The following is a 12,756-nucleotide window of genomic DNA, read 5'->3' as shown; positions in this document are numbered from 1 at the left end:
TGTTAATGTAGCTGTATCCATGTATTTATCCTTTCTGTTGCTCTTTGTTTCGTTCTTGAACTTTCAAGTTCCATCTAGGATCATTTTTTTCTGTTTGAAAAATTACCTTTAAGGTTTTTTGTTTGTTTTTGTTTTTTTGTGATGGAATGCATGCAGTAAGTTGTTTTAGTTATTTTTCTGGTAATCTCTTTATGTCTCATGTACTTCAGAACAACATTTTCATTGGGAATAGATTTTCAGATTGACAGTTAATTTCTTCAAGCACTTTAAAGATTGCATTCCATTGTTTTTTTGACCTCCATTATTTCTGTTGAGAAGTCAGATGTGTCTTATCATTGTTCCTTTGAATATGAAGGGTCTTTAATTCTCTGGCTACTTTCAGCAGTTTTACTATAAAGTGCCTAAGTTTGGTACTCCTTGCATTTCTTTTTCTTATTTTCCTCCTTGCATTTATTCTGCTTGGGGTTTACTGTACTTTTGAAATCCATGGCTTGATGTCTTTCATCAGTTCTGGAAAATTCTCAGTCATTATGTCAAAAGTTTAGCTAAGGGACTCCATGGTATTGCTGTACTGGTGTCCATTTTATTGGGCCACGCAGCCTGGGGGTGGAGGGAGCTTAAACTGACATTTGCCCCTCAGGAAAGCACATGCCTTAGCCAACAGCCTGCAGAGTCACACATAAATTTAAGTTCCTGATACGATTTACCCAATAGCTCTTGTGATAACAGTCTCCCCTAGCTCCCAGGGCCTTCCCCTTGTGTGTCCCCTAGGTTAAGATCCCCTTGGAGCTTATTAAATTCTGTTCTTTTGGTTTCAATTGATCAGTCAAGCCTTAGCCTGGGAACTCCAAAGCACTTCGCCCATGGAACCTCATAAAGGCATATGCCCCGGTCCTGTGGCTCTCTCTATCTGTACCCTGCCTTGATCTTCCTGTGTGGTCCCTTAAGGTGTACCATGTACTTTCTCTAGGACCTGTGAGAAATAAATTTTTCTATTTCGATTCCCTTATGATCTTTTGTTAAACTGTGCTTCACCACATGACACTCCAAAGCTCTACTTACCAAAGGTTAATTTATCAATTAGTCACAACACATTATCTTTTCAAACACTGCTTTTCCTAATTTTCTCTCTCCTTTTCCAGGACTCCAATTACAAGTGTATTAGACTTTTTCATCACTTCCCCTATATTTTTGAATATTTTCATATTGCTGCTATAACAAATTACCATAAAACTACTGGCTTAGAGTTATACAAATTTATTTCCTTATGGTCTGGATATTAGAAGTCTAAAACAGTTCCAAAGGGCTGGATTCATCTGGAGGCTCTAGCGGAGAATCCATTTCCTTGCCTTTTCCAGCTTCTAGGTGCTGCCTCCTGGTTTATGGCCCCTTCCTCGACCTTCAAAGCAACGAATGCAGCATCTTCTCTTCTCTCTGACCTGTTTCTGTGTATCTTCTATCTATATCTGATCTTTTTGCCTCCCACTTAAGATCCTTCTGATTACACAGGACACATCTGGATAATCCAGGATAATCTTACCTCAAGATTCCTAATTTAGTCATATCTGCAAAGTTCTTTTTTTCTTATGTAGGGTAACATATGCACAGGTTCTGGGATTAGGATATGGACATCTTTCAGGGGCCATTATTCAGCCTTTCACATTCTCTTATACTTTTTATTATATTTTCATACTTCTCCATGCTTCAGTCTGACATTTTCTAAGGCTCTATCTTCCAATTCACCTCTTCTGTTTTGTTAAATCCTATTAAAGGTTCTTAGTTTCAATCATTGTATTTTTTGGTTTCTAGAACATCCAAATGATTTTTAAATCCCACTTTTCTAGTAACATTTTCCATTTTAGCATCTATTTCTTTAAACACATTAGTCACTGTCTGTGTCTGATAACTCCAATATCTGTATTACTTCATCTGTTCCCATTGTCCGCATTTTCTCTTAATCTTATTATTTTCATATGCCTGGTAATTTTTGCTAACAAGGTAGATGAAAAATTGTAGAAGCTTTGGATGACATTACTTCCTTCAGAGAGAAATCACCCTCTCCTCTGGAATGCGGCAACAGGATAGATCATTTTATTTTTATCAGAAATTGAGCTGATTTGAGGTTAGGTGGCAATTTTCGTAAGGCTCTCTCTCTACCTCTAGTTTGCCTCCACTTAAAGGGTATAGTCCTTTAAAAGGGAATTCTACTTGAGAGCTGGGATATTTATAGGTCCTTTCCTCCTTGGAGGAACCTGAACTTTAACTTTTGCTTCTTAACATCATGAGACGGACAAAAATTTCACTCTGATTTTCAGGAGTTTTCTGCTTAGCTTCTTAACCTTTGACTCTGGGTAACAAATACCCTAAGGGAAAAATAAATAAAAAAAAATAATTTCTTGGTGCCTAACCTTTTCTCCTAGGATTTTTGGCTCCTCAGTCCTGGCCACCTGGGGATCTCTAAACTCCCAATTTTTGTGTACCAGCCCTCAACTGGCTCCTCTGCTTCTAGCAGAAGTCCTCTGCTAAGTTTCATAATCTCTTCTCTTGTACCAAGAATTAACCAAATTCCTAGAGGGGAAAAGAGAAGCACAGAACATAAGCCCACATCTTTGAAGTTGCCTGGGCTCCAAAATTTTGGTTTTTTAAGTTCTGGCTACCTCAGTAGGTCTCTGATGTTACTATTCTTTTCTTTTCTTTTTTTTGGTATGATACTTGCCTTTTCATGTTGTTCTCAGCAAAAGCATCAGTCTGTAGCAACCTAGTCCTTCAGAGCCAGAAGTGGAAGTCATAGCAGGGTTCTCAATCAAAACTCTACTGGTTACTAGCTGTGTGACTTTGGCAAATTACTTAACCTAGATACTTAAACATTCTGAGTTTCAATTTTCTTTTATGTAAAATGAATACTATCTTATAAAGTTATGAGATGTGAAGATTAAATGAAATACATTTGTAAAATGTCTAGTAACAAAAACACTTAATGAGGGCTTACTATGTGACAGGCACTTTATGTGGATTTAATGGAGATATGATTATCATCTCCCATTTCCTTTCCAAGGTCACATAGTAGTAACTGATGGAGCAAGGATTTGACTCTAGAGCACTTTCCTTACTAACTACTCAATACTACTTCTCTAATATTGCTTTTGTATCATGTCTGATACCAGTTAAATGCTCAATAAACGTCAGTTATTATTATACAGGAAATAAAAATGCTTCAGAAATATACACCTATCACATCAGTTTTCCTCTTCTTTTTATTTTTTCCTTTTTCTTTTTGAAAAAACATTCTTAAAATATTTTTCTATGTATTTTAAAAGAAGCTCTTGTGAAAAATGTCTAATAGCCTACTGAATGGGGAGGCAGTAATTTGCTTAACCACTACTTTACTGTTGGATATTCAGAAGGTTTCCATTTTTTTAGACAGTATAGATATCAGTACTATTAACATTTTGTGTCTTTAACTACTTTCCTCATTTGAAATATTTTTTCAGAATAAAATCCTATCAGTCAATGACTGGCTCATGACTACGAACGCTTCATTATTGCTGATATAACAGCTATACTGTTACACTGTTACCCCAAAGAGTTGTAGTAATTATGATACCATCAGCGACGAAAATGAAAGGTTTATGTCAAGAGAATAGGAATTAAAGCTATGGAGAACAGGAATGACAGAAATGTGGAGATGGGAAGAGAAGAAAGATATACATTCTCAGGCTAAGAAAGAAAAAAGTGGAGTATCTGGATACTAATTCTTGTGAAGGAGGGGTATTAGTTTCACTTAAAGGAGTAGGGATGGAAGAAGGACTGGGCTGTGCTGAAAATTCAAATGCTTCAATATAAATAAACACACATGTACACCATAATCTTTGATGAATAATGTTTCTATGGTAAGTTTTCAAAAGATATGTGTTTCCCACCCTCATCAATGCAACACTGGATACAGAGAAATATTATTTAGGTGTAATTTACAGATAAGATTATCTGATACACCAGGGTTTAACTTAATCTTCAATATCACTTATTTTAACCTAACATTCTAACAACATTTAGTAATCTGGTGTGTGGATCTCTACTATTGTTTGAAGATATGCAGAGAAATTACCTCTCTTGAGGATAGCATATTAAATTATAAAAATTTATACATATAACTTACAAAACAACCACACGTTACTGTTTTCTCTTAGTCAATTTAGTAAAACGTACTGGGAAGCAGGAGGCCTATGTTCTAGCACCCACTATGTCACCTGCTTGGTGCATAATTTTGGGCCTTAACTGCCTTACCTATATATTGGGATTATATTTTATCTGACTAAAAGCCAGTATAGGAACATGACATCTCTTGTTTAATATTCCTGATCTTAAATATATTTAGTGAGTATACTATACTTGAATAAAAGTGAAAGGGTCTCTCTTCATTTGCTAATGCCTACCATGATTTGAATCTTTTTTAAAAATTTGAATATCTTATTAACCTCATCACCAGTTTAGATTTGAAGTTATTATTTTAAAAGCTACTTTGCAGGACTCTCTTAGGGTCATTTGTCTGCTCCTTCTACCATCAGATGAATCTCAATGTATATACTCAATGGCAGTTGCTTTTCTACCACTGCCTTCCTCTTTCTCCTACTGTAGATTTTGGGACAGCATGTACCTGCTCATCAGGCAGAAACAGAAAGGGCCCTGAAAATGCGGGCTTAGAGAGAGACCTTCCTCTCTTTGTCTTTGCACTACAGCCTCCCCAAGAAAAAATGAAGCAAATAAAAGACTTCTCTGCTAACTGCTTCATTATGTGCACAGGTAAGTGCCTGACTATCCAAGTTCCATCTCAGATTTTTCTTCCAGTTTCTGTCAGCCCCTAGAAAATTTTAGTAGTGATACTGAGGGCTCATGGAGTGTGAGAATGATAACTTGCTTAAGAGGCATTCAAATCTTGTCTCTATCACTTACTGGTTAAGTGATTTTGGGCAAGTGACCTAAGCTCTCTACGTCTCAATTTTTTCATATGTAAAATGAAGTTAGTTAATACCTACAACACTAAATTATTAGAATTAAATTAGTCAAATAGTATTTGGAATTATGGCTAACTGTGGTTTGAATGTGAATATCATTTAGAAAATAAGGAGAGCCCCACTGAATAGTTTTTAAGCTGATTCAAATTAGAGGCTGGTTTATTTCTAGGGTTCTAAAAAATCTATACCTTTTAAAAAATCCATTCTAGATGGGGGAGCAAATATAAAGGCTTTGAATTCTTTCATGCTCCAATAGATGCCAATTCCAAGGTATAGAAAATGGTATATTAAAAGCAACAGCCAAAAAGAAGAACAATTTTGCATCTATTCAATTAGCCAAAAACTTGCTAGTGGAATTATGGGGAGAACAACACACTCATACATTGCTGGTGCATCAAAAATTAGTTCAACCTTTCAGAGAAATAATATAGTATTCTATCGAGAACTATAAAATGCTGATACCCTTAGAACCAATAATCCCACTCATATGACTTTATCCTAAGACATTAATTCAAATAAGGATAATAGCTGGCACATAAAAGGTACTCACATATTTCTTCAAATGAATACCTTTATTCGCACTGAGCTCTCCAAGTCACTGCCCTTGGGTTCCTTCTCATTTAAGATTTTCTATTTTCATCATCTCAGGATAGTTTTATTTATTTATTTATTTTATTTTAAAGATTTATTTATTTATTTATTTGACAGAGAGAGAGAGTGTCAGCGAGAGAGGGAACACAAGCAGGGGGACTGGGAGAGGAAGAAGCAGGCTCCCAGCCTAGGAGCCTGATGTGGAGCTCGATCCCAGAACACCGGGATCACGCCCTGAGCTGAAGGCAGCCGCTTAACGACTGAGCCATCCAGGCGCCCCAGGATAGTTTTATTTATTTAAAGATTTTATATATTTATTTGACAGGGAGAGAGAGAGAGAGAGCACACAAGCAAGGGGAACAGCAGGCAGAGGGAAAGGGAGAAGAAGCAGGCTCCTCACTGAGCAGGGAGCCGATGCAGGCCTTGATCCCAGGACCCTGGGATCATGACCTGAGCTAAAGGCAGACGCCCAACCACTGAACCACCCAGGCACCTCTCAGGAGAGTTTTAGAATCAAATTATTTTGTCTTTGTCTAGTCTCTGTTCTCCAACCTTCTCCATTAACTTCATTGTTGATTGCTATCAAACCCCCTGACCTTCTGATACTTTCAACCTCTAAATTCAGTTTACCTTTACAAGGACACCAAGTTGACAATATACTACACCCCTGACCAAATAAAAAATCTGACGCTTCCATCAAGATCCTAGGATGTATTTCTCCTTTGTCAACACCTTTCTAGTCTCACCAACTGCCTTACTGCCTGCTTCACTAAGACAAAAGATAGCCGGAAACCTTCACACCCATCCTCACCTGATCCTCACTATATCTCTAACTCTTGTACCTAGCCACTTATATTTCCCTCTAGGATCCGAGGAAAAATTATCACCTCTTTGCTTCCATACTGTTGCTTTCTTCTAGTTCCATCCAAAATCCAAATTCTTCAAGTTTAAGTATCTCCTTCTTTTTTAAAGATATAATTCACACACCTCTTTAATGTACAATTTCAGTGGTTTTTAGTATGTTGGTATACAAGGTACTTTAGTATCAAGATTGTACAACCATCACCATTATTTAATTCCAGAACATCTTCATTAACCCAGAAGAAATTCCATGCCCATTAGCAGTCACTCCCCATCCCCTACCTCCAACCCCTGGCAACTTCTGATATACTTTCCATCTCTATGGACATTTCATATAAATGGAATCATACATAATGTGACTTTCTGTGTCTGGCTTCTTTCATTGAGTGTAATATTTTCAAGGTTCATCCATGTCATAGTATGTATCACTACTTTCCTTTTTACAGATGAATAATATTTCTTTGGACGGCTATACTACACTCTATTCATTCATCAACTGACGAACATTTGGATTTGTTTCTATTTTTGACTCTTACGAGTAGTGCTGTTCTGAACATCTACATAAAAGTTTTTGTGTGCATATATTTTCTTTTTTTTTTTTAATTAATTTATTTGACAGAAAGAGAGAGAGCACAAGTAGGGGGAGTAGCAGGTAGAGGGAGAAGCAGGCTCCTCGTTGAGCAGGGAGACCGATGTGGGGCTCTATCCCAGGACCCTGGGATCATGACCTGAGCTGAAGGCAGACACTTAACTGACTGAGCCACTCAGGCGCCCCTGTATTTTCAATCTCTTGGGTATGCAAACTATGAGTAGAAATGCAAGTTAAGTACCTCTTGATATCCAAATCTATTGTTTCTGAGTTCAGATAGCTTGGGTTATCTTTCACAATGCAAACAACTATACTGACCTCTCCATCCCACCTTCACTCAAACACCTGAAGTTTTCAGAGTCTACACGTTAATTGCAACTTACTTCTTTCCACTTAAATTGAAGACAGGGATCAATTCTCACAGTTTTGATCATACAGTAGTTTAATATATGCTCATTGATACACTGACATCCTGAGATGCTCACAAATGCGAGAGTGAGGACTTATTCGTTCCTTCATTTGGCAGATACCTGAGTTGTACACTGGTCACTGTGCTTAATGTTCGGTACAAATAGTGCACAAAAGTTAGTAAGTTCCATCATACCCCAAGCGCCAATTCAACTCCACAAATATGCACTGTACACTTGTGATGTGAATAATGTGAATAGCATTGTGTCAGGTATTTCAGCAGACACAGATAGGAAAAAGATATAGTCTGCAGCCTTTTATGGCAGTACATAAGCTCCACATACAAAAATAACAAAAGCAAACAACAGCAGCAGCAGCAATGGATGCTAAATGCCATATAAGTACAAAAGGCTCTGGAGAGTCAATGGTCAGAGTATATATGCTTGAAAGAGTGGAGTGAGAAGGACCAATATCAGAAAATACTTCCTGAAGTTGAAGGTGGTAGGGCCTCCAAGATGATGGCATTTTGACAGATAGGGATTCCCAGGAAAAGAGAAAGTGTTTCAGGTGGAGGATAGCAAGAACAAAGATTGAAAGGCTGGGTACAGTACAGAATTTTTTTCAGAGACCAATCCAGTTAGGAATGTGTAGATGGGTAATGAGTGAAGGCTCTTGAATGTTAGGCTTAGTATTTAAATAGGTTTAGAAGAATCATTTGAAAGCCTTTCTGTAACAATTCAAATTACTTTGCTGATTCCTTAATCTTTTCTTGAAACTCTTCTATTATATATACTTTCTAAAGTGATCATGGATATTAGAAATTTCTCCTTCTCACAAGAGATAAAAAATAAAATCTTAATAGCAGAGCAGGCTGATAGAAGAAGGCATAATTTCAATAATTCTGGCACTGCATCTCCATACTTTGGAGGACATGTAAGGCTTAAAACACACATGTAGGCAAATCATAATGGCCAAAATAGCAGAAGCAAGACTGGAATAAAATAATTGCATTCATTGAGGTCCTAACACCAGGCATTGTACCAGGTGATTTACCCAGAATATACTCAATCCACCAAACAACCCTATTTAGGTTTATGGCAACTGAGTCTCAGAGAGGTCAAATAAATTTTTCAAGGTAACAAAGCTAGTAAGCTCAGCTAGTAAAAGGTGGATATGAGTTTTGAAACCAGGCCTCTCTGATCCCCTATTTTCTCTATTGCTTACTTCTGTTTTTAGTACATAAAGGAGATCAGGGGCTTTAATGGTCTGGAGAAAAGTTAGGCTGAAACAGTCAAAACTAGTTTTGGAACGGCTTACACATTGAGATCTGGAGAGATGAAGTTTAGGGTTGCTTCTTGATCCAGTATGAACAATGATTGTATGATAGATCTTATTTAGGAATACCAAGGCAGCAATATTCTGCTTTTCATTTGGACACTAGAGAGTAAATTCCAAGCGAATAGGGTTATTTGTCTGTACTCACTGTACACCACAAGTCCCTAGAACAGGGTCTATCCCACAGTAAGCACTCAATAAACTTCTGCTGACATAATCAAGTTGTGTAAGGAGTATTCTCATTCGAATACTCTTGAAATAGAGATAAAGACAGCAGAGCAGTAAGTTTAAAAACCATTCAAGTTGTTAGGATACTCTCTTTAACACTCAACCCCATGGCAAAAACAAACTACCAAAACAACAAATATACAAAACAGCAATAGCTGTAAAACATTAGCATGATTTTACAATGAAAGGTGGACAAAAGAAATTAAAAGACACTTTTGCACTTTATATAGCACCTAGCACTCTGTGGATAATCAAATTTCAGTGAAATGGAATACAGAATTTTGGCCTATTATTTTAATGTTTTAAACTCTTGTGAGCAGCATATCCAATGACTGTTTCTGGAAAAGAAAATGGTTATCTAATCTGAGTACCTTAAAAGTGCCAACAATTTCTTTCTTATAGATCGCAAGCAATGGAATGAAACTCTCAAAATCATTAACTCAAAGAAGTAGCAGAGTACACTTCCATAAGTCTTTATTTTTCTAATTTTGATACTATGTTTCTATTAAAACATACAAAGAAAGCTGCAACAAAGAGCGCAGAGGGGAAAAAAAAGTCCTTGGAAGATAGCAATCCTTTCTAAAGAAACACTTCTAAAGATTTAAAGAGAATAAAAGCAGGTTCCATGGACTTTTCCCTCTGTTTCTCATAAGCTTTTCTAATATTTCTTCTTTGATGGAACCAATGAATAACTACCACTTATCACAAAATGTCTTCTTTCAGATATGTGCTGTATATATTACTTTCTTCAGAACAGACAGTTCTTCAAGCTACTCAAGTCTTTCAGCTGCAGCAATTTTTCTTATTTCTGTTATACTGCAATTCTTCCACGGAATATCATAAAGACCCAATTAAAAAAACTCCTTTGCTCTCCAGTTTCCTAAAGGCAATACTATGTAGCTTAATCAATATTTTAACTAAATTTTCTCTATCTTTTTTATTTAGTTCCACAATCTTTGCTTACTTCAATAATTCCTAATACTATAGTTTAATTTGTCAGGGTGATCATATCATATTTTCTTTTATAATACATTAATATGGAAGACAGTGAGCACTTTTTTTCTAATCAATTAATTAATACCTCCTTGAGGCAGTCTAACATGTCCCTAGCCTTCAATTAATAATAACATAGACATTATCATGTCTTGCCTTTTCAATTTTTGCAGAAATGTTGCAGTCTTTTAAAAGATATCTCACTGATTTTAGGGTCTTAGATTTTTTTTTTTTTAAATGTTTACAGAAGCTGGAACACATATTTTTTCCTTACTGTAATACTTAGTTTAAAAGACATCTTCTAATAAATTCTAAGTGAAATAACTTTTTAAAAGACCTAGAATTAAAACAACTGCAAATTCTGAGGATAGATTAGGTAACAAATCCCAAAGGAAAAAATACACAGGCCTTCTTCTTTTAAAAATCCTTTAAAGACATTACGGTTCACTTTAGTCACTAAAATGACTAAAACTGAGATTTCATAGGCTCCAGAATGACTCCTTCAGTACCCATACACACCCACACACACACACGTGATACTTGAAAAGAGAAGCCAAGAAATCTAAATTGTTGAGTGTTTATTACCACTTTACATATCATTTCTTATAAAACATTGAGAACATAGGAAAAATAAAAAGTTCTTATTCATCTTTTGCCCTTTGTGAGTCGAATGTCCTACTTGCTTAAAATCTAGCTATCATGATCCTTGCACCATGGTTTGAAAACACAAAGAGCAGATACCAATTTTTAATCAGTGCTGAAATTAATTATACTACAAAGGGGAAAAATTACCAATGCACAACTCTCAAAAGTGCTACATGAAAGTTACATGTAATAATTTTTGAGGTTGAGGAAGTTGTTTTCAGGTACAGGGCAAAAGCTGTAGCTTCAAATCAACAGGTCCAAGAATTTAAGACACCAATCCTATCAGTTAAGGTAACACCAAGTATTTCAGTACTTCAGTATGATATTTCCATTCTTGTAAGGTGAAAATGCCTCATAATTTATGTAAAACATTGAGTCCTATAATAAGCCACCTCCTTAAAAGAGCAGCTACAGAGTTCCGGTGGCATGCCAAGACAGAGAACACCACTATACCTCACTGAATCAAGGTTGGACTTGAGTAGGGGGGCAGAGCTGGGAAATCCATTAATTACACAAGAAAGTATGTCTTGTGGAACTCAGCAATTTTAACAAAGGTCTTCGAATACTTTGATGAACGCTTTAAAAAATCGGGGGGGAAGGAAATTTTCATTCTTACACGTAGAAATAAAACTCATAAATTCTGACTGGAGGCTGGTGATTAGCACAACTTTGGGGAATGACCTAACTTTTCACATGAAACACAATCCTAAAACTTTAAGATACCGTCTATGCAAATGGCACCAAGTATCACGTTTTCAAGCCTTTGCCGGCAATGGAAGTGGGTTGGACACCCCCAAACCATCACCCTACCCCCACAGGAAATGAGTTCTGTCTTCCCCCTCCCCTTGGACGGCCTTCCTCCCCTCCCCCAACCGGAAGTGAAGCGCCCCCATTCAGTCGGCCTCAAACCGAGACAAACCAGTAACAACAGCAAAACAGAGATGATCTTCAAGGGGTGAAGGGCACCTCCACTGTGGCCACCCCGAAGCTCGCCTTGCTTACTGACCTGCTGACGATAGGGGCAGGCAGGGGCCTGGGGCCTAAAGAAAGTCCCTTGCACAGAGGACAATTCCCTGAGCCCCTCTCAATCGCCTTCACTCTTCTCACTCCGTCGTCTCACAGCATGGAAAAAATTCCTCCGCAGTACTTTATTTTGATATCTTTTCTTTCCCTTTACCTGGTCGCGTAACCATCTTCCCATAGGTAACTTTTCTTATCGCAGTAACACTTAAAATTGTTCCGGTGGGGACAAAAATGGAATATTAGTCCCCACACCTTCAGAAAAATGAAGGGATTATTTTGTTCAAATGCGGCGAAGGACTACGTGATTACGCAAGGTGAGACTTACTGTCGCGGAGGTTTCTGGGAGATGTAGTTTTTTAAATTGCTAAGGCCTGCAGAAAGAAATCAGTAATTACTATATACTGGAGTCCTTGGAAACACATGTTTTGTATTCGAGGGCAGGCTGACCAGGGGACTTAGGCACCAAAAGGGCCAATACTCCGTTGCCCTTTTCCTCTGGAACTTAATGGAACCAAATTTTCCCTTCACTTTGGCCCAAGGTCCTGGTCGTCCCGCCCTCTTCCTTTGGCCACGCCCTCATCACCAGTCAGGCGCCCTCATAGGCTCATCCTCTGGAGGTAGGAACGCGAGAGGAGGGGCGTCACGGTGATTCCTCCCGCGGGGCCGCGGTGAGACTGGTAAGAGGAGCCGAAGGCCGAGGGTTCGTGCGCGCGCGCGTGCTCGCTCCTCAAGGAGCGGGGCGGCGAGTGTGCGCGCGGAGGGGTGGCGCGCTGGACTGGGAGGAGGCTGGCAGGCTGGTGGGCTGGGCGGGCGGCGGGCGGCCGGGAGCGCGCGACAGACTCGGCGGCGGCGAGTAGTTAGTTACTTGTTAGTCAGTGTCAGTTGCTTGGTGGCGGCGGCGGGGGTCACCAGGAAGGGGACGGGCCGGCCGGCGATGGTGGTCACCACAGCGGCATGTGCGCCTTTCAGGTAACGGGGGCAGGACTAACCACGTCCCCTTGGTTCCCTTCTCCTCCGGCGCCGACTTGTGGGACCACGGTCGTCCTGGGGTGAGGGCGCTGACCCGGGGGA

At 38.6% G+C, this 12,756-nt stretch overlaps 2 protein-coding genes across 5 annotated transcripts in view; one reads left to right on the top strand and one right to left on the bottom strand.

The window, feature by feature from the left end:
- HMG20A (high mobility group 20A) overlaps window positions 1–11,982 on the bottom strand; it is a 78,133-nt gene extending 66,151 nt beyond the window's left edge. For all 3 annotated transcript variants that reach the window (XM_034668006.1, XM_034668007.1, XM_002925133.4), the window contains exon 1: window positions 11,669–11,982. The gene's annotated coding sequence lies outside the window, so the exon portion shown is untranslated. The remainder of the gene's footprint in view (window positions 1–11,668) is intronic.
- Window positions 11,983–12,458: 476 nt separating this feature from the next.
- Window positions 12,459–12,756, top strand: part of PEAK1 (pseudopodium enriched atypical kinase 1) — a 287,490-nt gene continuing 287,192 nt past the window's right edge. For both annotated transcript variants that reach the window (XM_034668003.1, XM_034668004.1), the window contains exon 1: window positions 12,459–12,654. The gene's annotated coding sequence lies outside the window, so the exon portion shown is untranslated. The remainder of the gene's footprint in view (window positions 12,655–12,756) is intronic.

Source organism: Ailuropoda melanoleuca, chromosome 9, assembly GCF_002007445.2.
Source record: "Ailuropoda melanoleuca isolate Jingjing chromosome 9, ASM200744v2, whole genome shotgun sequence".
In the NCBI taxonomy this organism is placed as follows: Eukaryota; Metazoa; Chordata; class Mammalia; order Carnivora; family Ursidae; genus Ailuropoda; species Ailuropoda melanoleuca.
This window is presented reverse-complemented; position numbering and strand designations above follow the sequence as displayed.